This window comes from Anomaloglossus baeobatrachus, chromosome 9 (genome assembly GCF_048569485.1).
Source record: "Anomaloglossus baeobatrachus isolate aAnoBae1 chromosome 9, aAnoBae1.hap1, whole genome shotgun sequence".
Lineage (NCBI taxonomy): Eukaryota > Metazoa > Chordata > Amphibia > Anura > Aromobatidae > Anomaloglossus > Anomaloglossus baeobatrachus.
Window position 1 is genome coordinate 65,893,059 of NC_134361.1, and position 23,178 is coordinate 65,916,236.

General features: G+C 46.3%; 1 long non-coding RNA gene across 2 annotated transcripts in view; it reads right to left on the bottom strand.

Moving 5' to 3' along the window:
• The window catches only part of LOC142250484 (uncharacterized), a 96,661-nt gene that overhangs the window by 27,717 nt on the left and 45,766 nt on the right, over nt 1-23,178 (bottom strand). The window contains exon 3 of one of the 2 annotated variants that reach the window (XR_012725195.1): nt 7,310-7,392. The exons of the other annotated variant lie outside the window; for it this stretch is intronic. This is a non-coding gene — a long non-coding RNA (uncharacterized LOC142250484). Of the gene's footprint in view, nt 1-7,309; nt 7,393-23,178 lie in introns of those variants that run through there. 2 annotated transcript variants of the gene reach the window in all.

A 23,178-nucleotide genomic window follows, 5' to 3' on the forward strand; every position in this document is an offset into this window, starting at 1 on the left:
ATCAACTCAGAGCCTGCCAGAGGGACTGAGGAATGCTCTGGGGCTCTGGAAAAATCGGAATTATCTCACCTCAGCTCCTGTGGAGATGGCAGTCTGGTCACGCTGGTGCGGAGCGAATATCAACTCAGAGCTTGCAAGAGGAACTGAGGAAGTTTTTCATCTGCTTTGGGCTCTGGAAAAATCGGAATGATTTCACCTCAACTCCTGTGGAGATGGCAGTCTGGTCACGCTGGTGCGGAGCGAATATCAACTCAGAGCCTGCAAGAGGGGCTGAGGAAGTTTTCATCTGCTCTGGGCTCTGGAAAATCAGTGCCATGAGACCTGTTATCCAGTGAGTAACAACCCAGGATCCAGCGTCGCAGGAGGTGGTACGGGGAGGCAACACTCCGCGTTCCCGCCTGTTGATGGTTTTGGAAAATCGGTCCCCGAAGGAACCGTCGCCCTCTAAAAACAAAAAATACTTGCTGCAGTAGTCTGCAGAGATGTGCCTACTATAGACACTAAGCTAAAACTGAGGTTGCCTGGCCGGGCCAGGGGGTGAATACTGCAGAGGAGGAGCTATGCTTTTGCATCTACTTAGTGTCCTCCTATGGATAGGCAGCATAACACCCATGGTCCTGTGTCCCCCAATGAGGCGTCAGAGAAAACAGGGTTATTGGCCCCTCCCAGCCTGAAAATACTAGCCTGCAGCCACTCCAGAAATGGTGCATCCATTAGATGCGCCAATTCTGGCACTTTACCACAATCTTCCTGATTGCCCTGGTGTGGTGGCAATCGGGATAAAATAGGGAGTTGATGTCAGCTGTGATTGATTTGTCAAAAATCACAGCTGCTATCAAGCCCTAGGTTAGTAATGGAGTGGGGTCTATAAGACACCCCCATTATTAACCTGTAAGTCAAAAGAAATAAACACTAACACCAAAAAATCCTTTATATGAAATAAAATATACGCACCCCTCTTCACGCCGTATTAACCCCCAAAACACCCCTGTAGGTCCGACGTAATCCACATGATGTTCCAGGACGATCCCAGCTCTACTACATCCAGAGGCTACAGTGATGGAAAACACGACTAATCACTGCAGACTCCAGGATAAACTGACAGCAGCAAGGACCCGGCTGTGAGAAGGGGTGACATCAGTGAGTTCACTGGAGGTCCCAGCCAGGTTCACATAGTACCCACTTCGACTGCCAGTGAACCTGCTGTCAGATTGCAAGACTGCCAGATTGCAGTACACGGCACCTCAGCAGTCCGGTAATGTGGCAGTCAGGTCACCGGAGTTTACACTTTGGGCCTTTGCAGCTGCCCTCAGTGACCTACGGTAAGTTGAATCCGCTGCCGGTTTTCCGGACTGCTGTGCGGCTGTTTCCCACAATCTGACGGTCCAGCAATCTGGCAGTGGGTTCAACTGAGTTTACTGAGGCAGCAAGGGAGCCCCCAGTGTGAACTCCAGTGAAATGACTGCCAGATTCTTGGATTGTGGTGCCACCTTTTCCCACATTTTTATGAGCTCTTGGGCTGGAAAGGACTACCCGTATATTTTTCTTGCACAGGGGCCCTTTTCTGTCTGTGTCCGCCTTTGGAAACATCCTCTACATTATAAGTAAAAGTAATCTCTACGTTAACATAAATACAGAAATACACCAAATAGAATAACTCCAATCCAATCAATAGCTGGTAGAGGTGCACACATGGGGATCAGAAACCAACAGTATTCCTCAAGTGCTTCTGTACCGCCCCGTGCTCAGCAGCCGAGCCGCTCGGATCCGAACCTTCAGTGGGTGGCTGGGGATCTCGCGGTCACTTCAACTAAAAGGGGAGTTGTGGTTTGGGGACGTAGGTATACGGCCGGAGCTGTGTTAAGTTCATGACGCCACCCATGGGATGTGGTAAAGGTTGACACCACCGCTGCAGTTACGGGGAACCCAGGGGAGATGTTCGGCAGCAAGTTGTTAACCCCTCCGTGGGCAGAAATGGTGGCCCCGGGACCCGTTGGGTTTTTGGTGGGTGGTGCAGTGAGATGGGCGACCGGAGGGTGCTGATGTACTCACTATTAGTAAACACATGAGTCTCTGGTAAACCAAGGTGATGGTGGTCAGTGCCCACAGCCGGCTGCAGTCTGGTCCCCCACCCAGCTGGTGGTCTATGTCTTTCTCCTGCACCTGTGTGTGATGGTGGACTGCCTGTGCTTGCAACTCCAGAAGTCCGCTCCTGGCTTGTGGTCGCCTAAGGAGCCCGTTGCCCGCAGACGCTGGGCCGTGGCGGTGGCTTTCTATCCCCCTCGTTGGGCTGTTGTCTTCAGTCGGGACTTTGGGTGGGACAGGACCTCTAGTCCTGGCCTCAATCAGTTAATTAGCTAGCCCCCAGTAGCTTCTGGACCTAGCTTCAGGGTCTGAGTACCCTCCTTTTTGCTCCGGTTTCCGAGTCGGTTCCCCGGGTCGGTACCGGTGGGCCACTACCCTGTCCCAGTCCACCTCGGTTCCACCGAGCCGTCTTCCCGGCTCCTGCAGACGGAGACCGCCATCTGCCTCCTAGCCAAAGTTACCAGGGCTCCTTCCCTGGCACCTGCTCAAATTGGTTTCTCTCCTCGGCTGGAGCTGCACACAGCTCCAGCCCACACACCTCTCCAACTTGAACTCTAGAACTGAACTGTTTACTTTCCCACCTCAGGCTGTCTGAGACTCCTAGGTGGGCGTCTTCCAACCGCCTGGTTCTGCCCCCTGGTGTGTCCATCAAGCTCTGAGGGGGTGACTAGGGTTTTAGTGTTTGGCTGTGTGTTACCTATGATGCACAGGTGTAATGCGGGGCCCTATCTGTGACTACCTGGCTGGCCAGGGCGTCACACTTCTTTTATTAGGCTCCTTGGGGAACACTCACGAGTCGTGAGTCATGACTATTAGCTATGCCAGTTTATGTGCCATGTTCCCTATATAATACACTCCTGTTGCTCCTGATAACAAGCTTCTGCTGCATGGCAAATACATGGCAATAAATGATAAGACTTCCTAACTCTTCCCTAGAGATTGCATGTATGATTGAGATAGGGGATACGATCATGAGTCGCAAAGGATCGTCTAATACAAGTGTGTTCACCCTACTCCTCCGCGGAATAGGTCGACGCTCTATAAATATAAAGAAATACATCACACATTGATCCGACTATCAGTAGGTATTTTTAGCTTTGCATAGTCTATTATTCTGGGTGTCCTTGGAAATGGCACAGTGAATACAGCTGACAAGAAAATATGACAATACCAGATAATCTCACCAGCGAATGTTCTGATCATCAACACTTTTTTGCCAAAGCTTTGATGCAGATGCACCTGAGCAGCAGACAATTAATCGCTGAAGGAGGGCTCCCATCTGGAAAGCGGACTATACAATTTATTCATACAATTAGGGGAATCGCAGTACACACGCTCTGCCAGGTACTTCAGCTGACAGGCAGGCGCCACTCAGTTTTTTTTCCATCGATTCTATAAAAGTTGCACTTTCCATGACAACACATGAATTACATGACACTTGTGCTGTGAATGCAGGCATTCTTCCCACACTTTATATTTTCTTATTAACATAACTCATTAACAAAAGCCAGACATAAAAGCATTACGGTCTAGCTCGGCATTTTGGCCCATCGTAGTCACAAGTAGGGGGGTGATGTTTGTATTCTCATTTTATAGCTAATGCTACATACGGCCTTTTGTCAATCCCATTGATTACCTTCCTGTAATGAAACGCATGGCATCTAAAAAGCATAATGGACATTGAGATCAATTTTAATTATATGAGCGAACAGCACAAGGCTGCATCAACGTTAATTTCCCCTTGAAGACGACTGTTGCGTATAACTTCAAGAACACTTGTAAAGATAGAACTATAGCTGTTTATCCAAGAACTATTAAAAGAATGGAAGTCAGCCCTCACCTCCTCTGTACCTGTCTGACAGACTGTTTACTCTTTATACATATGCTTACATTTTTTTATATATATATATATATATATATATATATATATATATATGTTACCCTTTTTCACATGTACAACACCCTGGAATTAGCGGTGCTTTAGAAATAAATAATAATAGTAATCATTTTGGATCATTTAGGACCATCAATGGGACAATTTAACCATATGTGTAATTTTTGGAGTTTATTAATAAAAAGGTTGACCACTATTTTAAGATTGATGGCCTATCCTCAGGATAGGTCATCAATGTCTGATCGGCCAGGGTCCAACAACCAGCACCCTCGCCGATCAGCTGTTCTTGGTCCAGGTGGCAGCAACAGGTGGAAGGATATGCTCAATTCTGGGGCTGCTTCATCAACTGAGTGACCGCGGCCGGGTACTGCACATGCGCCTCCCATTCAAATCAATAGGAGGCGGATGTGCAATACCCAGCTGCAGCCACTATCAGAAGACAGTAGGAATGAAAGAAACACGGTCTGATGGAGCGCTATGGAGGCCACGAGGAAGTAAAAGTTCAATGTCTTTTATTAATTCACATAAACCACTTTTCATTTTAACTATCAGAAGACAGGGCAGCTCTGGAGCTGAACATTTCTGGCCATCTGCTGGTACAGGGAACAGCTGATTGGCAGGGGTGCCAGGTGTCAGACCCTGGTTGATCAGACATTGATGACCTATCCTAGGGATAGACCATCAATGGTAAAGTAGTTGCCATCCTCTTTAACTTTAGATCTGAATGAGATCCACTTTATCTTCCTTAGAAAGAATAATGGGTGAAAAGAGATCAACCCAGCTCATCCATAGTCGCTTCCCACCTTTTCAAATGATGTGAATGGGGGGGAGATGTCTAAGGCTGGCCATGCACACTAAATGGCTGTCAGCAGAACAATGATTTGGCCGATTAATAGTTTTACAGCCATCTCAGCCAAAATTCCATGCACAGGCATAGAAAAAGCCATCAGATGACATTGGATATGCGCAATCAACTTCCCCCCGACCATTAGTCGGTCAGTGTCACCATACATATTAGACCATTGGATGAACCCATCAACATTGTTGCATTCTTTCGACATTAGTCTAGTATGTATGGGGTCTTAAGACTGGAATCTCCTACTTCAGTCTCACATTCTGTTGTGATAAGGTAAGATGCATTCATCTATGTCACAGAAAATTAAATCTACATCAGCTATGATTATGACATTGATTTCTGCTATAATTTCACACTTGCTATATTATAAGGTGTAGGTTTTTTGGGGTTTTTTTGCAGTATATATTGGAGGTGTAGACAGCCTTTTATTCTGACTGTGCTCTCCACCCATCAGCCACAGAATAGTTTTTACTTAGTGCTAGATCCTATCTGCCCTTATATAGTAGATTTGTAGACCAGGGGAGGCATGACACTAGTTCAGGATCTTATCAAAAGTCACCTTGTCGTGGTTGATGGGCACACAAGAATTGGCCATTTTTTGCATTGAGAACCTTCATTTTTCTAGGTATATTTTCTATAGCATTAATGCAGTTTAAATTTCATATACTCTATGTTTGCATATGTCTTGGTGCTTACAGAGTGCCCCTGTATCCCTTTGTTTGTGTCTCATATCATTAGCGCCAGCATGTGATGTAATTGACATTAAATCTGTTGGCCCATGGGAACCTCCACCATCTCCTTCTGCGCTCTACCCACTTCTACTGTCAGTTTTGAATAGTTTTAAATAATGTGCAAAATTAAAAATTATGATAAATATTTTCTGCAAAAATTTCAAACTTCTTTACATGGCAAAACTGGCTTAAAGGAGTTGTCCACTACTTGGATAACCGCTGCTCATTCCCCTTGTTCGCCCTCGTAAAAATAAATAAGCCTATACTCACTTCCAGTGCGTCCGCAGTTTCATGAATGTCTGACGTTGCGTTCCTGGGGACCTTGTGAGATTGTTATGATATGCAAGCTCTGTGACCAATCAGTGCCCGGCATCTGTCTCCCCGCCTTCGAACATTTGAGCAGGATGTGAGCGCTGCTCTGACTTCCTGCTCAAATCTGTGAAGGTGGGAAGAAGGAAGCCAGTGCTGATTGGTTGCGGGGCTCGCAAGTCATAATGTCATGTCACGTGGAGTCTGGCAACATGGCTTCAAACATCGCTGTAATCACGGCAGCACCGTAGGTCAGTATAGGCTGTTTTTTTTACTGGAGCGAACAAGGGAAATGAGTAAGGGTTGTCCAAGTAGTGGAAAAGTCCATTAATGCCCTTGATAAATTCCTGACGGCCGATGAGGTGTTGAGTTGACAACTATTGACAAGTATAAGCAACTTAAATTGAATGAATCGTAGACGGGAATGCGACAAAATAACAAATGAAGCATTTCCTAAGTGTTTACTTTGTGTGCAGCAGTGTCCATGGGACATTGGACATCACCTGAGCAGCAAACAACCGGCAGGGAGCAGCAGACCGATACCACCTTAGGCCTCTGCCACACTCACGTGAAAATCACGCACGTGCCGTGAGACATGTATTTTCCTTGCGTGTTGCGTGTAGGTAAGTACGTGTCTCCAGTACGTGCAGGCCACGTGTGTTCTCCGTGTGCTATCCACGATAGCACACGGAGAACCAGTAATTTGCATACTTACGTGGTCCTTCCTGCTGTCCAGGGTACTGATCTTCGGTCTCCACTCCTGCCGACTCCCCGCTGCTGCCGGCCGCAGTGAATTGAATATTAAATGAGCATAATGAGCGGCGGTCGGCAGCAAGTGGCAGCAGTGGCAGAAACAGGAGGGCTGGAGAAGGTGAGTAAAGCTTTGGTATTTTTTACTCTGACACGTGAGTTTTCTCTGGCGCGTGTCACACGGGACCGCATCCACACTACATCCGTGTGGTCCGTATGCGGGCCATGTGACACCCGTGCTGCCGGAGAAAAATGGACATGTCAGCGTGTTGTAAAACGCACACACATACAAACGGACACACGTTCCGTGTGGTTTTACTTGTGTGTGCATGCTACCATAGGGTAGCATTGGTGTACGTGTCTCCTTGCCGCCGGTACGTGCAAAAACGTACCAAACACGTACCGGCGGCATGGATGTGTGCCGGAGGCCTTAATAGGTAAGTAATGTTTCTTTTCTTATTTAATTGGAAGGGAGAACCGGAGCCGCATCACTGGAGTGATAAGCTAATTGGCGAACTGCAACAAAATAAGAAAAAGTCCTTATTTACCTTTTTCATCTCCATTTTCTCACATGTCCATGACCTGGCAATTCTTTGTTTTTTTGCACATTACCTTTTTTCTTCACGCTTTTCTAAGAGCGATAACTTTTTTATATTTATGTCTTGAAAACTGTTTAGACTTCCTTAATTTTTTATTCTTCTATCGACATAGCCATGCTAGAGCTTGTTTTTCTGCGGGATGAGTTGTTCTTTTGAACATGTGATGCACTAGAAAGTGGGAACAAAATTCCAAGTTTAACAAAATAACAAAAAAAGCGTAATTTTGCAATTGTTTCCTGGTTTTTTTTTTATTTACAGCATTCATTTTATGGTAAAAAATTACCTTGTAATGTGATTACAGAGATATCCAACATGTTTAGGTTTTGTTTTATTTAAGTGGTAAAAAATTCAGAAATTTGTAAAAAAGAAAATTTCCTTGTGTGGCCATTTCTTGAGACCCGTAACAATATCAATTTTTGCATATAAAACTATGTGAGGGCTTGTTTTAAGATTATATTTGTATTATAGCACTATGGGGTAGGTACAATGTTTTAACTGCCTATTATTACCTTTTCTTTGTGTTGTAACTGCCTAAAAAGCTAAATTCTGGCGTTTGATTTTTTTGTCGTTATGCAGTTCACCAGTCGAATTAATTTATAATTTTCATAGATTGGACTTTTACTAATGCAGTGATACCAAATATGTGTATTTCAATTTCTTTCTTAATTTTTACTGGATCAGAAGGGATGATTTGAACTTTTTTATATATATATATATATATATTATTTTTTTTTTTCATATTTATTAAAATGGGATTTTTTCTTTTCACTGTATTTTTTAGGCCTCTTAAGAGACTTCACCTGCGATCATCTGATTGCTTGCGCTTGCTTGCACATATAGTACATATAGAAAAAAATCACAGTCTCCTATAAAAACCAGTCATGGGCTGTCTTTGACATGAGTACCATCATGACGTCATCTTAGCTTCTCATACAGCCAGATCAGATGTCATTCTTTGCACTGACGAGGGGCAATCACCCCAAAACACCGTGTCTGCAAATTGATGCTTTGGCATAAATCCTAAGTCATATGACAAGGTGCGTTAAAGGATCACTTTTGACTTTTAGGATTGCTACTTCCAATAGTTGGCACTAGAGTTTAGCTGGGTTCACACATAGCGACAGCGACAACGACATCGCTGTTACGTCACCATTTTCTGTGACGTAACAGCGACCTTGTAAGTTGCTGTTATGATCGCTGCTTAGCTGTCAAACACCGCGACGCAGCAGCGATCATAACGTCGCTACATGTGCAGAGAGCAGGGAGCCGCGCACACTGCTTAGCGCTGGCTCCTTGCTCTCCTAGCTACAGTACACATAGGGTTAATTACCCGATGCGTACTGCAGCTACATGTGCACAGAGCAGGAGCCGGCACTGGCAGCAAGAGCGTCGGAGGCTGGTAACGAAGGTAAAAATCGGGTAACCAGGGAGAGGTCTTTCCTTGGTTACCCGATGTTTACCCTGGTTACAGCTTTCCGCAGCTGCCAGACGCCGGCTCCTGCTCCCTGCTCGCTTCATTTCGTCTCTCTCTCGCTGTCGCACACAGAGATGTGTGCTTCACAGCGGGAGAGCAACGACGAAAAAATGAAGCAGGACATTCAGCAACGAGCAACGACCTCACGGCAGGGGCCAGCTCGTTGCTGGATGTCACACACAGCGACAGCGACGGGACGTCGCTGCAACGCCACAGAAAATGGTGACGTAGCAGCGACGTCGTTGTCGTCGTCGCTGTGTGGGACACCACCTTTTGTCTCCTTCCTCCCTGAACAGACAATTTGCATACCATCATGCCAGCATGGGGTCTTTAGCAGAACCCAAGCTGTCATTTCAAATGTACTGATGGGCCCATAGAATTACGTGTCTCCCCTGTCATCACTTTACAAATGCCTCTGTGAGAGATTGACAGCAGCATTTAGTAGCTTTGCAGCTGTGACCAAAGATCTGCTCTACCCACAGCTGTTAGAGGCAGATGATGGCTAGATATCACAGCCATCATCTGTCAGCAAAGATGTGGACTCAGCTTTTGAGCCCATGTGAAAGTGAGAAAGCCAGCCTGTGACTTACCAGTATGAAGGAGTTAACGGACTTAACTGCAGCAATTGCTGCTCTTAGGCCCTGTGCGCACGCTGCAGATTTACCACGGATTTTGCCGCGGATTTGCTGCAGAATTGCTGCAGAACATGTGTTTAACATTGCTGCAGTCATTCCCCAGCAAATCCTATGGGTTTTAAAAAATGCTGTGCGCACACTGCGTTTTTTTTATACCCGTGGATTTTCCGCTGCTGAATTAATGAGCATATCACTTCTTTTCCACAGGTACCTGCGGTTTTTGCCACAGATAATGGTAAGAACCGCGGGGACCAACTTGCGTAAAATCCTCGGCAAATCCACGGTAAATCATGGCAAAACCGCGGCAAATCACTGCAAAATAACGGGGGTTCGGCTTTACCGCTTTTTTTACCGCGAGTGCGGGATTCTTTGAGAGGGTCTGGTTTTAAGAAAATAGCACTTTCTAGGACGCACATAGCCTTAGAGAAGGATTCCAGCTGTTTAACACAGCTGGCTCCTACCCTGTAAGAATTCAGCTATTTGGTCAGCTCCATACACCAGCTCACAACATAGCACATATTCATATGTTATTTGTTGGAAAGAGGTACAGGATGCTGCTCAACTTAAATAGTTCATCAAATATAATAGCTCAATAAACTCTGCAAGTGAGTAGAAAATTTGGAACAATATAGAAGGAGCAAATGTTGCTAGTTGCATGCAGGTCTTTCACTCAAAAGACAGTGTAATGATTTTACACATGAACAGGACGGTGAGCGTTGACTATCTCTACAGTTCTTGCAGTATCGGAAGCTGTAGTAAATTCTTTATGTCAGTGAGAATACATAATTGCCTCATTGAGCATTTTCTTTTTTTCTGCTGGTCATGTAAATCGGAATTAAACACCCATCGCTAATTTAATAGCCTCTCATTCTGGTTCTAGTGATCATAGTACTTTGTACAAATCTAAAAAATTATTGGCCATAAAATCAGAAAAGGTAATGGGATTTGCTAGTAATGCTCCTTCTCTATGTTTATCACTAGAGTGTAACATTAAATCATGCATCCCACTTATACGTAGAGGTTTGTGTGTTGGGATTGAAGCATTTCGCGTTTTTTCATATTGTTTCACTGTTCCTTCATAGTCAGAAACAGCCATTACATAGTAGCTTTTAAAGCTATTTAAAGTTAGGGACCCACTGAGAGGTTCCCTGTGATGTGGCGGTGGGCTTGATACCATCTGATCAGAATGTTAAACTAAGAACATGTGTAGATCTCGTAGACTGTGAGCCCTCACGGGCAGAGTCCTCTCTCCTCCTGTAGACTGTGAGCCCTCACGGGCAGAGTCCTCTCTCCTCCTGTAGACTGTGAGCCCTTTCAGGCAGGGTCTTCTCTCCTCCTGTAGACTGTGAGCCCTCACGGGCAGAGTCCTCTCTCCTCCTGTAGACTGTGAGCCCTCACGGGCAGAGTCCTCTCTCCTCCTGTAGACTGTGAGCCCTCACGGGCAGAGTCCTCTCTCCTCCTGTAGACTGTGAGCCCTTTCAGGCAGGGTCTTCTCTCCTCCTGTAGACTGTGAGCCCTCACGGGCAGAGTCCTCTCTCCTCCTGTAGACTGTGAGCCCTCACGGGCAGGGTCTTCTCTCCTCCTGTAGACTGTGAGCCCTTGCGGGTAGGGTCTTCTCTCCTCCTGTAGACTGTGAGCCCTCGCGGGCAGGGTCCTCTCTCCTCCTGTAGACTGTGAGCCCTTGCGGACAGGGTCTTCTCTCCTTCTGTAGACTGTGAGCCCTCGTGGGCAGGGTCTTCTCTCCTCCTGTAGACTGTGAGCCCTCGTTGGCAGGGTCCTCTCTCTTCCTGTAGACTGTGAGCCCTCGCGGGCAGGGTCCTCTCTCCTCCTGTAGACTGTGAGCCCTCGTGGGCAGGGTCCTCTCTCCTCCTGTACCTATCTGTGCCTTGTATTGTTTATGACTATTGTACCTGTCCCTATTTTGTATACCCCTTTCAAATGTAAAGCGCCATGGAATAAATGGCGCTATAATAATTATTAATAAATAAATCTATAAGTTTTTGGCTAGCAGCACTAGTACAACGTATGATTTTTGCATGTATATTTGATTTTGTCCTGAAGAAGGCAAAAGATTCTTACGGAACGTGTAGCAATAAAGTCACTGAAAAGAATCCTCTGGATTATTCCTTACTTCAGCAGCGCAGCATTTCTCCTTTTCTTATGTGGTTTATCTGGTCCCACGTGGGGCTGCAGCAGCCGGTTTGATATCTGCGTCTCGTGGTTGTGACTCTCACAACCCCTCAAGGTGAGCACCCTCAGTGTTGTTCTCCCATAACACCCCTCGATTAAGACCCTATTTGTGCTGCTTTTGTCTTCCAGTTTATTTATATAAACATTTAATGATTAAAAAAAATGTTGTTCGCGGGACAAGCCCTTTACCCCCTTCATGATTTATGACTTAAAAATATGTCCAATACTGTATTTGTCCCTTCAATGTGGGCTGGCGCAGTAATCCCGAATATTTCCCAACTCGTTCGATGATCTGATTATCTGACGTGCAGCTAACAGGCTCTGACAGCGGGATTTAATGCCCGCTGGTAGGGAGCACATCATTCCACACCATCATAGGTGGCCCCGTGAAATGATCACGGGGTGCTGATGGGTTGTCATGACAGCCGGGGGTCATCTGATCACCCCTGTCACGACATAGTTCACAGGAGATCGTTCACAGCGGAGCTGAAGCTCTGAAAAGCAGAAGCAATCAGAGTATATAAGCTTCAAGCCTCCTAAAAGGACTGTAAAAGAAAGAAAAAGTGTAAAAAAATTTTTAAAAAATATGAAAAAAATTAAAAAATCACAAGAGTTCATATCACCCCCTTTTGTTCCATTTAAAAATAAAACAATTTTAAAAAATACACATATTTGGAATTGCTATTTTGAGAAATGCCCAATCTATCAAAATATAAAATAAATAAATTGATTGGTAAAGGGCGTAATGAAAGAAAAATTGAAACTCCAGAATTACGTTTTTTGAGTTGCAGCAACATTGCAATAAAATGCAATAATAATAATTTTTAAATATTTATTTTAAATGCAATGGGAGGCAATCAAAATATCGCATCTATCCAAAAATGCTATAATTAAAACAGTTAAAGACTCAAAATATAAGCCATCACTGAGCCCCGATCCTGAAAAATGAGAATGCTATGGGACTATGGCGACAAAAGCGCTATTCTTTTTTGGGACAAAATTCTAATTTTTTTTCACTGCTTAAATAAAAATTAAACTACACATGTTTTCTATCTACAAGCTCATACTGACCTGGGGAATAATATTCATAGGTCAGTTTTACCATATAGTGAACATGGTAAATAGAAAAACAAAAAAAGAAATTGTAGAATTGCACTTTTTTTTTTGCAATTTCACCACACTTAGAATTTCTTCCCATTTTCCAGTACAACTTGTCAATGGTGTCATTCAAAAGTACAACTCGTCCCGCAAAAATGCCCTCATATAGCTATATTGACAGAAAAATAAAAAAGTGATGGCTCTTCGAAGAAAGGAAGGAAAAACGAAAAACAGAAAATTGACGGATGGTGGAGGGGTTAATGACAGAAAAGTTCTGAAATTATTCTTCTTGTCATGTTTTTTTTCCAAGACAAAAAACAGGCATTTTAGGGGTGGGTTGACTTTTTATATCTTCTGTCCTACCCCCAAAAATGTAATTAGTATTATAAATCTAAAGGTACCGTCACACTAAGCAACATCGCTAGCAACATCGCTGCTGAGGCACAACTTGCTAGCGATGTTGCTAGCGATGTTGCTGTGTGTGACATCCAGCAACAACCTGGCCCCTGCTGTGAGGTCGCTGGTTGTTGCTGAATGTCCTGGGCCATTTTTTAGTTGTTGCTGTGCCGCTGCGAAGCACAGATCGCTGTGTGTGACAGCGAGACAGCAACAACTAAATGTGCAGGCAGCAGGAGCCGGCTTCTGTGGACGCTGGTAACCACGGTAAACATCGAGTAATCAAGAAGCCCTTCCCTTGGTTACTCGATATTTACCTTCGTTACCAGCGTCCACCGCTCTCAGCTGTCAGTGCCGGCTCCCTGCTCCCTGCACACGTAGCCAGAGTACACATCGGGTAATTAACCCGATGTGTACTGTGGCTATGTGTGCAGGGAACAGGGAGCCGGCACTGGCAGTGTGAGAGCGGCGGACGCTGGTAACGACGGTAAATATTGGGTAACCAAGGGAAGGGCTTCTTGGTTACCCGATGATTACCCTGGTTACCAGCGTCCGCAGAAGCCGGCTCTCTGCTGCCTGCACACGTAGCAGAGTACACATCGGGTAATTAACCCGATGTGTACTGTGGCTAGGTGTGCAGGGAGCCAGCGCTAAGCGGTGCACGCTGGTAACCAAGGTAAATATCGGGTTGGTTACCCGATATTTACCTTAGTTACCAAGCGCAGCATGCTTCCACGCGTCGCTGCTGGCTGGGGGCTGGTCACTGGTTGCTTGTGAGATCTGCCTGTGCGACAGCTCACCAGCAACCCGTGTAGCGACGCTCCAGCGATCCCTGCCAGGTCAGGTTGCTGGTGGGATCGCTGGAGAGTCGCTTAGTATGACATCTCACCAGCGACCTCCTAGCAACTTACCAGCGATCCCTATCTGGTTGTATCGTTGTTGGGATCGCTGGTCAGTTGTTTAGTGTGACTGGGCCTTAAGGCTATGTGCGCACTAGAAAGTGACTTTTTCTTAAGAAAAATCTGGACCCTCTTAAACAATCCCGCACCCGTGGTAAAACAAAACGCACCAAAACTGCAGCGAAATCCGCATGCGGTTTCACCGCGGTTTGCCGCAGATTTACCGCAGATTTTCCGCAGGTTGGTCTGTACGGATTTTTACTACGGTCTATGGCAAAAACTGCAGGTACCTGCAGAAAAAAAAGTGACATGCACATTAATTCCGCAGCGGAACATCCACGGGTAAATCCGCGGGTATAAAAAAAATGCAGTGTGCACACAGCATTTTTTAAAACCCATAGGATTTGCTGGGGAATGACTGCAGCAATTTTAGACACATTTTCTGCAGCAAATCCACAGCAAATCCGCGGCAAAATCCGCGGTAAATTCGCAGCGTGCGCACAGGGCCTTAGAGAGGACTTGTTGGTAAGTCAAAAGTTACTGGCATTTGCTCATATTTTACTCCTGCTGTTCCCTTGAGCATTATGCATTTTTTTAGGTAAATCCGCGTATAGTTCCAGAAATAAGGGCCTGTTTTGTTTTTTCTGCTTTTTATGTTCTTATATGAAGCGGGTGTGTCTCAGAGGCTTCTCATGGGCATTACTTTAAGATGGTAGGCATTATTATCATGTGAGCTCCACCCCCTTGGAAGATAATTAAAATGATGTAAAAAGGTCCATATTTCTGGAATAGAAAAAAGGAGGGTAATCAGCTCACCGATCCATGTTTTAAGATATCCAATTGAGTGCGGTGCAGGGATAAATCCTGGGTCAGTTCCCCAGGTAAATAATAAGAAAAAAAAAGAAAAAAATTCCAGCTTCCACATGAAGGAGAAGAAATATATTAGAACATCCCCTACACTCAATAAGGAGAGGACAAAAGAGTGATACATGCAGATAAAATCAAATATTTATTAGCTGCAATAAACTGATTAAAAAAATACATAAAAAACAGAGAGAAACTCCCATGGAGAGATTGCAATATCAACTAGCAACAACTAAGCAACATCAGCCACATAAAAAAAAAACCATGCATGTTAGTAAAATTGTATAAATAGTCTTGGGTAAACAAAAAAGTAAAAAATAATAATGGATAAAGTAGCAGAAAATAATATTTTTGTTAAAAAACCCAGCCAGAATATAATAATATCTACACAGGAGGTAGGAAAAAAAATCCTATTTATACTATCTTCCTCACAGGCATGGCATTTTTTGATGTTGCTGATGTTGCTTAGTTGTTGCTAGTTGATATTTCAATCCCTCCTTGAAAGTCTTTCTTTGTTTTTTTATGTATTTTTTATCAATTCATTGTTACTAATAAATATTTGATTCATTGGGTCAATTAAACCAACGCGTTTCAGGCATATTGTGCCCTTACTCATGGTACCATTACGCGTTGGTTTTAATTATCATAATAAAACAAAAAATGTAAGCTACTAATATATTTCTTCTCCTTCATGCAGAAGCTGGAATTTTTTCTTTTATTTTTTTTCTCCAGAATTTTGGAACCATATGGCAAATTAAAAATAAAAATAAAAAAATGCATTCCCAAGAAGATTGGGGGAGGGATTTTTAGCAGGACTAAAACAGGAGTTTCTGGAAATAACAATGATAATAATGTTTGTACAAGGAACGACTCCAGGCTCTAAATAGAGTATTAAAATACAAATATAATAGTAAAGTATATACATTGAAGACTAGTGATGAGCGAGCATGCTTGTCACTACTCGGTACTCGCACGAGTATCACTGTACTCGGGCTGCTCGGCGGGGACCGAGTAATCTCGCGATACTCGTGCTTTACTCGTGGTCTTCATTTCTGCATGTTGGCGCTCTTTTGAGAGCCAGCCCTCATGCAGGGATTGGCTGGCAGACCACTGCAATGCCACAGCCCTGTTAGTTGTGGAATTGCAGTGATTGGCCGGCCTGCACAGCGTCACCGAGCCTTTATATAGGCCGGCGCGCTGTGCTCTGCTCACAGCTATTCTGACAGTGAGTGTAGGGAGAGTGTCGCTGATTCAGGGAAAGCTTTGCGGCCCTTTATAGTTAGTTCCGGAGCAGGGCTGCAAACAGTGTGACCAGAAGTCCTTCTCAGGACTATTCTAGTTGTATACAGGCAGGCAGGGTATAGCCAGGTCGGAGTACAGTAGCAGAGTCCTTCTCAGGACTATTGTTGCTATATACAGGCAGGGTATAGCCAGGTCGGAATACAGGCTAGTGACCAGAAGAGTCCTTGTCAGGACTATTGTAGCAGTATACAGGCAGGCAGGCAGGGTATATATAGCCATTCCTAGTGGTGACCGTATACCAGCCTTCATCATATCTGGGGCTGGTGTACACAGTGTAAAACAGTCCAGATAGTGTCAGACTTCTCAGTAATTGTCGCTCCTAAAAACCAGTTATGTTCTTATTGCGTCCGTGCTTGCATTTAAAAACAGCACGTGTGTGGCAGTCGGTGGCAGGGTACAGGTGCGCGTTTTGCACAAACTATTATATAACGCACAAGTCTAGTGTATAATACACGTCAGTCAGCAGTGTCTGATAGTGTCAGACTTCTCAGTAATTGTCGCTCCTAAAAACCAGTTATGTTCTTATTGCGTCCGTGCTTGCATTTAAAAACAGCACGTGTGTGGCAGTCGGTGGCAGGGTACAGGTGCGCGTTTTGCACAAACTATTATATAACGCACAAGTCTAGTGTATAATACACGTCAGTCAGCAGTGTCTGATAGTGTCAGACTTCTCAGTAATTGTCGCTCCTAAAAACCAGTTAGGTTCTTATTGCGTCCGTGCTTGCATTTAAAAACAGCACGTGTGTGGCAGTCGGTGGCAGGGTACAGGTGCGCGTTTTGCACAAACTATTATATAACGCACAAGTCTAGTGTATAATACACGTCAGTCAGCAGTGTCTGATAGTGTCAGACTTCTCAGTAATTGTCGCTCCTAAAAACCAGTTAGGTTCTTATTGCGTCCGTGCTTGCATTTAAAAACAGCACGTGTGTGGCAGTCGGTGGCAGGGTACAGGTGCGCGTTTTGCACAAACTATTATATAACGCACAAGTCTAGTGTATAATACACGTCAGTCAGCAGTGTCTGATAGTGTCAGACTTCTCAGTAATTGTCGCTCCTAAAAACCAGTTAGGTTCTTATTGCGTCCGTGCTTGCATTTAAAAACAGCACGTGTGTGGCAGTCGGTGGCAGGGTACAGGTGCGCGTTTTGCACAAACTATTATATAACGCACAAGTCTAGTGTATAATACACGTCAGTCAGCAGTGTCTGATAGTGTCAGACTTCTCAGTAATTGTCGCTCCTAAAAACCAGTTATGTTCTTATTGCGTCCGTGCTTGCATTTAAAAACAGCACGTGTGTGGCAGTCGGTGGCAGGGTACAGGTGCGCGTTTTGCACAAACTATTATATAACGCACAAGTCTAGTGTATAATACACGTCAGTCAGCAGTGTCTGATAGTGTCAGACTTCTCAGTAATTGTCGCTCCTAAAAACCAGTTATGTTCTTATTGCGTCCGTGCTTGCATTTAAAAACAGCACGTGTGTGGCAGTCGGTGGCAGGGTACAGGTGCGCGTTTTGCACAAACTATTATATAACGCACAAGTCTAGTGTATAATACACGTCAGTCAGCAGTGTCTGATAGTGTCAGACTTCTCAGTAATTGTCGCTCCTAAAAACCAGTTATGTTCTTATTGCGTCCGTGCTTGCATTTAAAAACAGCACGTGTGTGGCAGTCGGTGGCAGGGTACAGGTGCGCGTTTTGCACAAACTATTATATAACGCACAAGTCTAGTGTATAATACACGTCAGTCAGCAGTGTCTGATAGTGTCAGACTTCTCAGTAATTGTCGCTCCTAAAAACCAGTTATGTTCTTATTGCGTCCGTGCTTGCATTTAAAAACAGCACGTGTGTGGCAGTCGGTGGCAGGGTACAGGTGCGCGTTTTGCACAAACTATTATATAACGCACAAGTCTAGTGTATAATACACGTCAGTCAGCAGTGTCTGATAGTGTCAGACTTCTCAGTAATTGTCGCTCCTAAAAACCAGTTATGTTCTTATTGCGTCCGTGCTTGCATTTAAAAACAGCACGTGTGTGGCAGTCGGTGGCAGGGTACAGGTGCGCGTTTTGCACAAACTATTATATAACGCACAAGTCTAGTGTATAATACACGTCAGTCAGCAGTGTCTGATAGTGTCAGACTTCTCAGTAATTGTCGCTCCTAAAAACCAGTTATGTTCTTATTGCGTCCGTGCTTGCATTTAAAAACAGCACGTGTGTGGCAGTCGGTGGCAGGGTACAGGTGCGCGTTTTGCACAAACTATTATATAACGCACAAGTCTAGTGTATAATACACGTCAGTCAGCAGTGTCTGATAGTGTCAGACTTCTCAGTAATTGTCGCTCCTAAAAACCAGTTATGTTCTTATTGCGTCCGTGCTTGCATTTAAAAACAGCACGTGTGTGGCAGTCGGTGGCAGGGTACAGGTGCGCGTTTTGCACAAACTATTATATAACGCACAAGTCTAGTGTATAATACACGTCAGTCAGCAGTGTCTGATAGTGTCAGACTTCTCAGTAATTGTCGCTCCTAAAAACCAGTTAGGTTCTTATTGCGTCCGTGCTTGCATTTAAAAACAGCACGTGTGTGGCAGTCGGTGGCAGGGTACAGGTGCGCGTTTTGCACAAACTATTATATAACGCACAAGTCTAGTGTATAATACACGTCAGTCAGCAGTGTCTGATAGTGTCAGACTTCTCAGTAATTGTCGCTCCTAAAAACCAGTTAGGTTCTTATTGCGTCCGTGCTTGCATTTAAAAACAGCACGTGTGTGGCAGTCGGTGGCAGGGTACAGGTGCGCGTTTTGCACAAACTATTATATAACGCACAAGTCTAGTGTATAATACACGTCAGTCAGCAGTGTCTGATAGTGTCAGACTTCTCAGTAATTGTCGCTCCTAAAAACCAGTTAGGTTCTTATTGCGTCCGTGCTTGCATTTAAAAACAGCACGTGTGTGGCAGTCGGTGGCAGCGTCAGGCTCCACGTTGTCCCTGGATAGAGACGTGCATGAGGGCCTCAAAACATTGTTCCCATTGCAAAGGAGTGGGTCTCCTGTCGTTGTAATGTCCATTCTGCAAAGAATGGGCGAAAAAATTTACCACTGGGGGTATACCTGAAACAAAGGCCTAAGTATTGCAATTTGTAACGGTCATCATCATGGTGGCGCATGAGGAGAAGGAGGAGCAGTCCAGCGATTAGCCAAACTCCAGAAGTGTGTACCCATGGGTGAGTGGAGGTACATGGCAAACTTTAAATTCCGCTCTCATTTGCTGGTGGTGTGGTGAAGTCTGGCCCAATCCAACCCTTGTTCATCTTGATCAGAGTCAGCTTGTCAGCATTTTCAGTTGACAGGCGGGTGCGTTTATCTGTAATGATTCCACCTGCGGCACTAAAAACACGCTCTGACAAAACGCTAGCAGCAGGGCAGGCCAGGCCTTCCAAGGCGTAGAGAGCCAATTCATGCCACGTGTCCAGCTTGGATACCCAATAATTGTAAGGCACAGAGGAATGTCGGAGTACAGTTGTTCGATCTGCAAGGTACTCCTTCAGCATCTGGGCAAACTTAGGATTTCTTGTGGCACTACCCCGCACCTCAGGGGCTGTGGTACGTGAGGGGCTGAGAAAACTGTCACACATCTTAAAGACTGTTCCCCTACCTCTGGCGGATTGGACTTGTGCCTCTCTCGGCTGTACGCCTCGGTTGTCCACTGATTCATGACCTATGCCGCTAGCGTTTTGTGAGGGGAATGCTTTGCCTACTTCCGTGACTATGGCCTTCTGGAACTGCTGCATTTTGCCTGACCTCTCCGCCTCGGGAATAAGAGACATAAAGTTCTCCTTTTAGCGTGGGTCTAACAGTGTTACCAACCAGTAATGATTGTCGGCCAAGATGTTCTTAACGCGAGGGTCACGAGACAGGCAGCTTACCATAAAGTCAGCCATGTGTGCCAGACTCTTAACAGCCATCACTTCAGTATCCTGACCGACACGATGACTGAACATGCTGTCCTCCTCCTCCTCATCATCTACCCTGTCCTCTGGCCAGCCACGCTGAACCGAGGATATGACTGCATGTCATATCCTCAATTTGGCCAGAGAGTTGCTCCATGTCTTCATCCTCCTCCTCGTCATAGTCCTCCACTGCACGTTGTGATGAGACGAGGCTGGGCTGTGTGTTATCATCACCCACACCCACTACTGTTTCTTGCTGAAACTCATCGCGCTCCGCCTGCAATGCATCATGTTTGTTTTCTGAGCAGAGACCATTTTAGAAGGCAGAGAAGCGGTATGGTGACGCTAATAATGTCGTCATCGCCGCTCACCATCTTGTTGTAGTCCTCAAAGTTTTGGCGGATGGTGCATAGGTCGGACATCCATCTCCACTCCTCAGGTGTTATGTGTGGAGTTTGACCCATTTCCCGACGGCTTAGGTGATGCAGGTACTCAACAACTGCCCTCTTCTGCTCACATATCCTGACCAACATGTGCAGAGTTGAATTCCAACGCGTGGGGACATCACACACCAGTCTGTGTGCCGGAAGATGCAAACGGCGTCTTAAGGCGGCAAGGCCGGCTGAAGCAGTAGGTGACTTTCGAAAATGTGCAGACAGGCGGCGAACTTTTACCAGCAGATCAGACAGCTCTGACTATGACTTTAGAAACCGCTGAACCTCGAGGTTGAGCACATGGGCCAAGCATGGAACATGTGTCAGCTGGCCTCGCCTCAAAGCCGCCACCAGGTTCCGGCCATTGTCACACACCACCTTTCCTGGCTTTAGGTTCAGAGTTGTGAGCCAGTGATCTGCCTGCTGTTTCAGAGCTGTCCACACCTCTTCTGCATTGTGGGGTTTGTCACCTATGCAGATTAGCTTCAGCACTGCCTGTTGCCGCTTCGCCGAGGCAGTGCTGCAGTGCTTCTGTGTCGCCCTGGACAAGCCAGGGGCCACAGAGCACAACACTTAAACACCCCACACTCCCTGCAGGCATATCATAGTCAAAACACAAAATCCTTGTTGCCTTCCCCAGGGGCTGTTGTCCACACCAGGGTGTGGAGCCAGGCGGTTGGTCTCCACCCACCGAGGAGGAGGGAAAACACAGGCAGTGAGAGTTAAGCTAAGGAAGTGGAAGGAGGAAAGTAGTAGAGAGGAGAAAAGTGACAGCAAAGAGCCTGAAGTTGGTCCGGGTGTGTGGCCTGGACAGGACAGCAAGGTTGGCAGGATGTGCTGACCGTCTGCAGTGGAGGCCGATTGGAGTCTGCCGTAAGGACCGTGGACGGGTGGTGACCCGGCCGTACCGGACCGGTATACAAAGCGAAGCCAGCACCATTGGCAGAGGACTTTCGGATCCCGGCAAGGCTTGGTGTCGCCGTGAATTTGCCAAATCCGTTATTGAAGGGGACCTCAGGGTTTCCAAACAGCCAAGTCCAGATAGAAGGCAACCGTACAACCGTGAAGGGGAGACACAGCCACCGGCAAGGGCAACCGTCTCCCAGGGCCAGCGCCTGTGGGCAAAAGGGGCTCCTCCGGCCCATATCCAGGTCAGGGAGCGGGTTACCGTTGGGAAACCATCACTACCAACACTTAACTTCGGTGCAGGGAGAGACAGTCATCACTAACCTGCAGGGAGGAACAACCGCAGCCGTCCGAGTGACCTGTCCATCCAGCCACTTGTTTTACCCTGAACTGTGTCATCATCATTGGGCTGAGTGAGTACCTCCGTGCCGTGCGGCACAGCGCTGCCCCTGCGACCATGCACTTCATCAGGCCCCGCAACCCGCCTGTCATCCATCTCTACCCCATCACCAGGCCCCGGGACAACCAACCCCCCTACCCACGTAGGGGAGAAATAACAACAAAGCTGCTCCCTGTCACAGGCTCCCGGGATCCCCGTCCAGAGCAGCGGTGGTGTCCACACAATCACCACAACCGTGGGTGGCGTCACGGACAATATCCCCAAAACCCAAACCACCCCTTTTCACTCACGGGCGAGTAGCGCCGCTCGAGTCCCCGGGATCCGGCCATCGCTCGAGCCAACGAGCAGCAGCAGCCGTAGAGCTGCGTCAGCCGGACCCGAGCAGTGGGAGAGCGCACCGTCCCCTCCTCCGCCAGCGACACTTACAGCTTGGGACTGGTGTGGAGGGTAAAGTGGATCAGGATGCGCAGGAGGAGGAGGAGGCTGAGGAGCATGACATTCCGGAGCTGTAGAGTGTGTGTGAAACCCTGACTGAGGTAGGGCCTGCAAAACTTGGTGTGTGAAGGACGTATTCCGTCCCTCGCTCAGACTGGGTCCCAGCTTGCACAATATTAACCCAGTGTGACGTCAACGAGATGTAGCGGCCTTGCCCACATGCACTTGTCCACGTGTCTGTGGTTAGGTGGACTTTGGCTGAAACAGCGTTGTTCCGGGCACGTGTGATGTTTTGTGACACGTGGTTAGTTATGCAATGCGGGGACGGCACACAGGGAGAAATAGTGGCGGCTGTGGACCGAGTAACGTGGGACAGCTGCCACCATCAGTTCGCGGAATGCTTCTGTCTCAACCAGCCTAAAAGGCAACATTTCCAGCGCAAGCAGTCGCGAAATGTTAGCATTTAGAACTGTGGCATGTGGGGTGTTGGCAGTGTATTTGCGCCTGCGCTCAAAGGTTTCCTGAATGGATAACTGAACGTTGCGCTGGGACAAGGACGTGCTTGATGATGGTGTTCTTTCTGCGTAGGCAACTGCAGGTGCAGGAGTGGAGGAGGCTTGTTCGCAGGCAGCATGGACAGGGGATTGGCTCGCATGCACAACCAGCGAAGACGTAGCAGTGACATCAGCAAGCACTGCTCCTCGACTCTGTTGTACTTCCCACAAAGTCGGGTGCTTGGCTGACATGTGCCTGATCATGCTGGTGGTGGTCAGGCTGCTAGTTTTGGTACCCCTGGTGATGCTGGCATGGCAGGTGTTGCAAATGGCCTTTTTAGAATCATCTGGAGCCAACTTAAAAAACTGCCAGTGTCAGAGTTCCTGGTTTTCCAGTTTTCTTTTGAAAGAGCTTGCCCTTTGTTAACATGGAGTTTTCTGTTATGTTGCCCTACTTCCTGTCCATCTGTTTAAAAG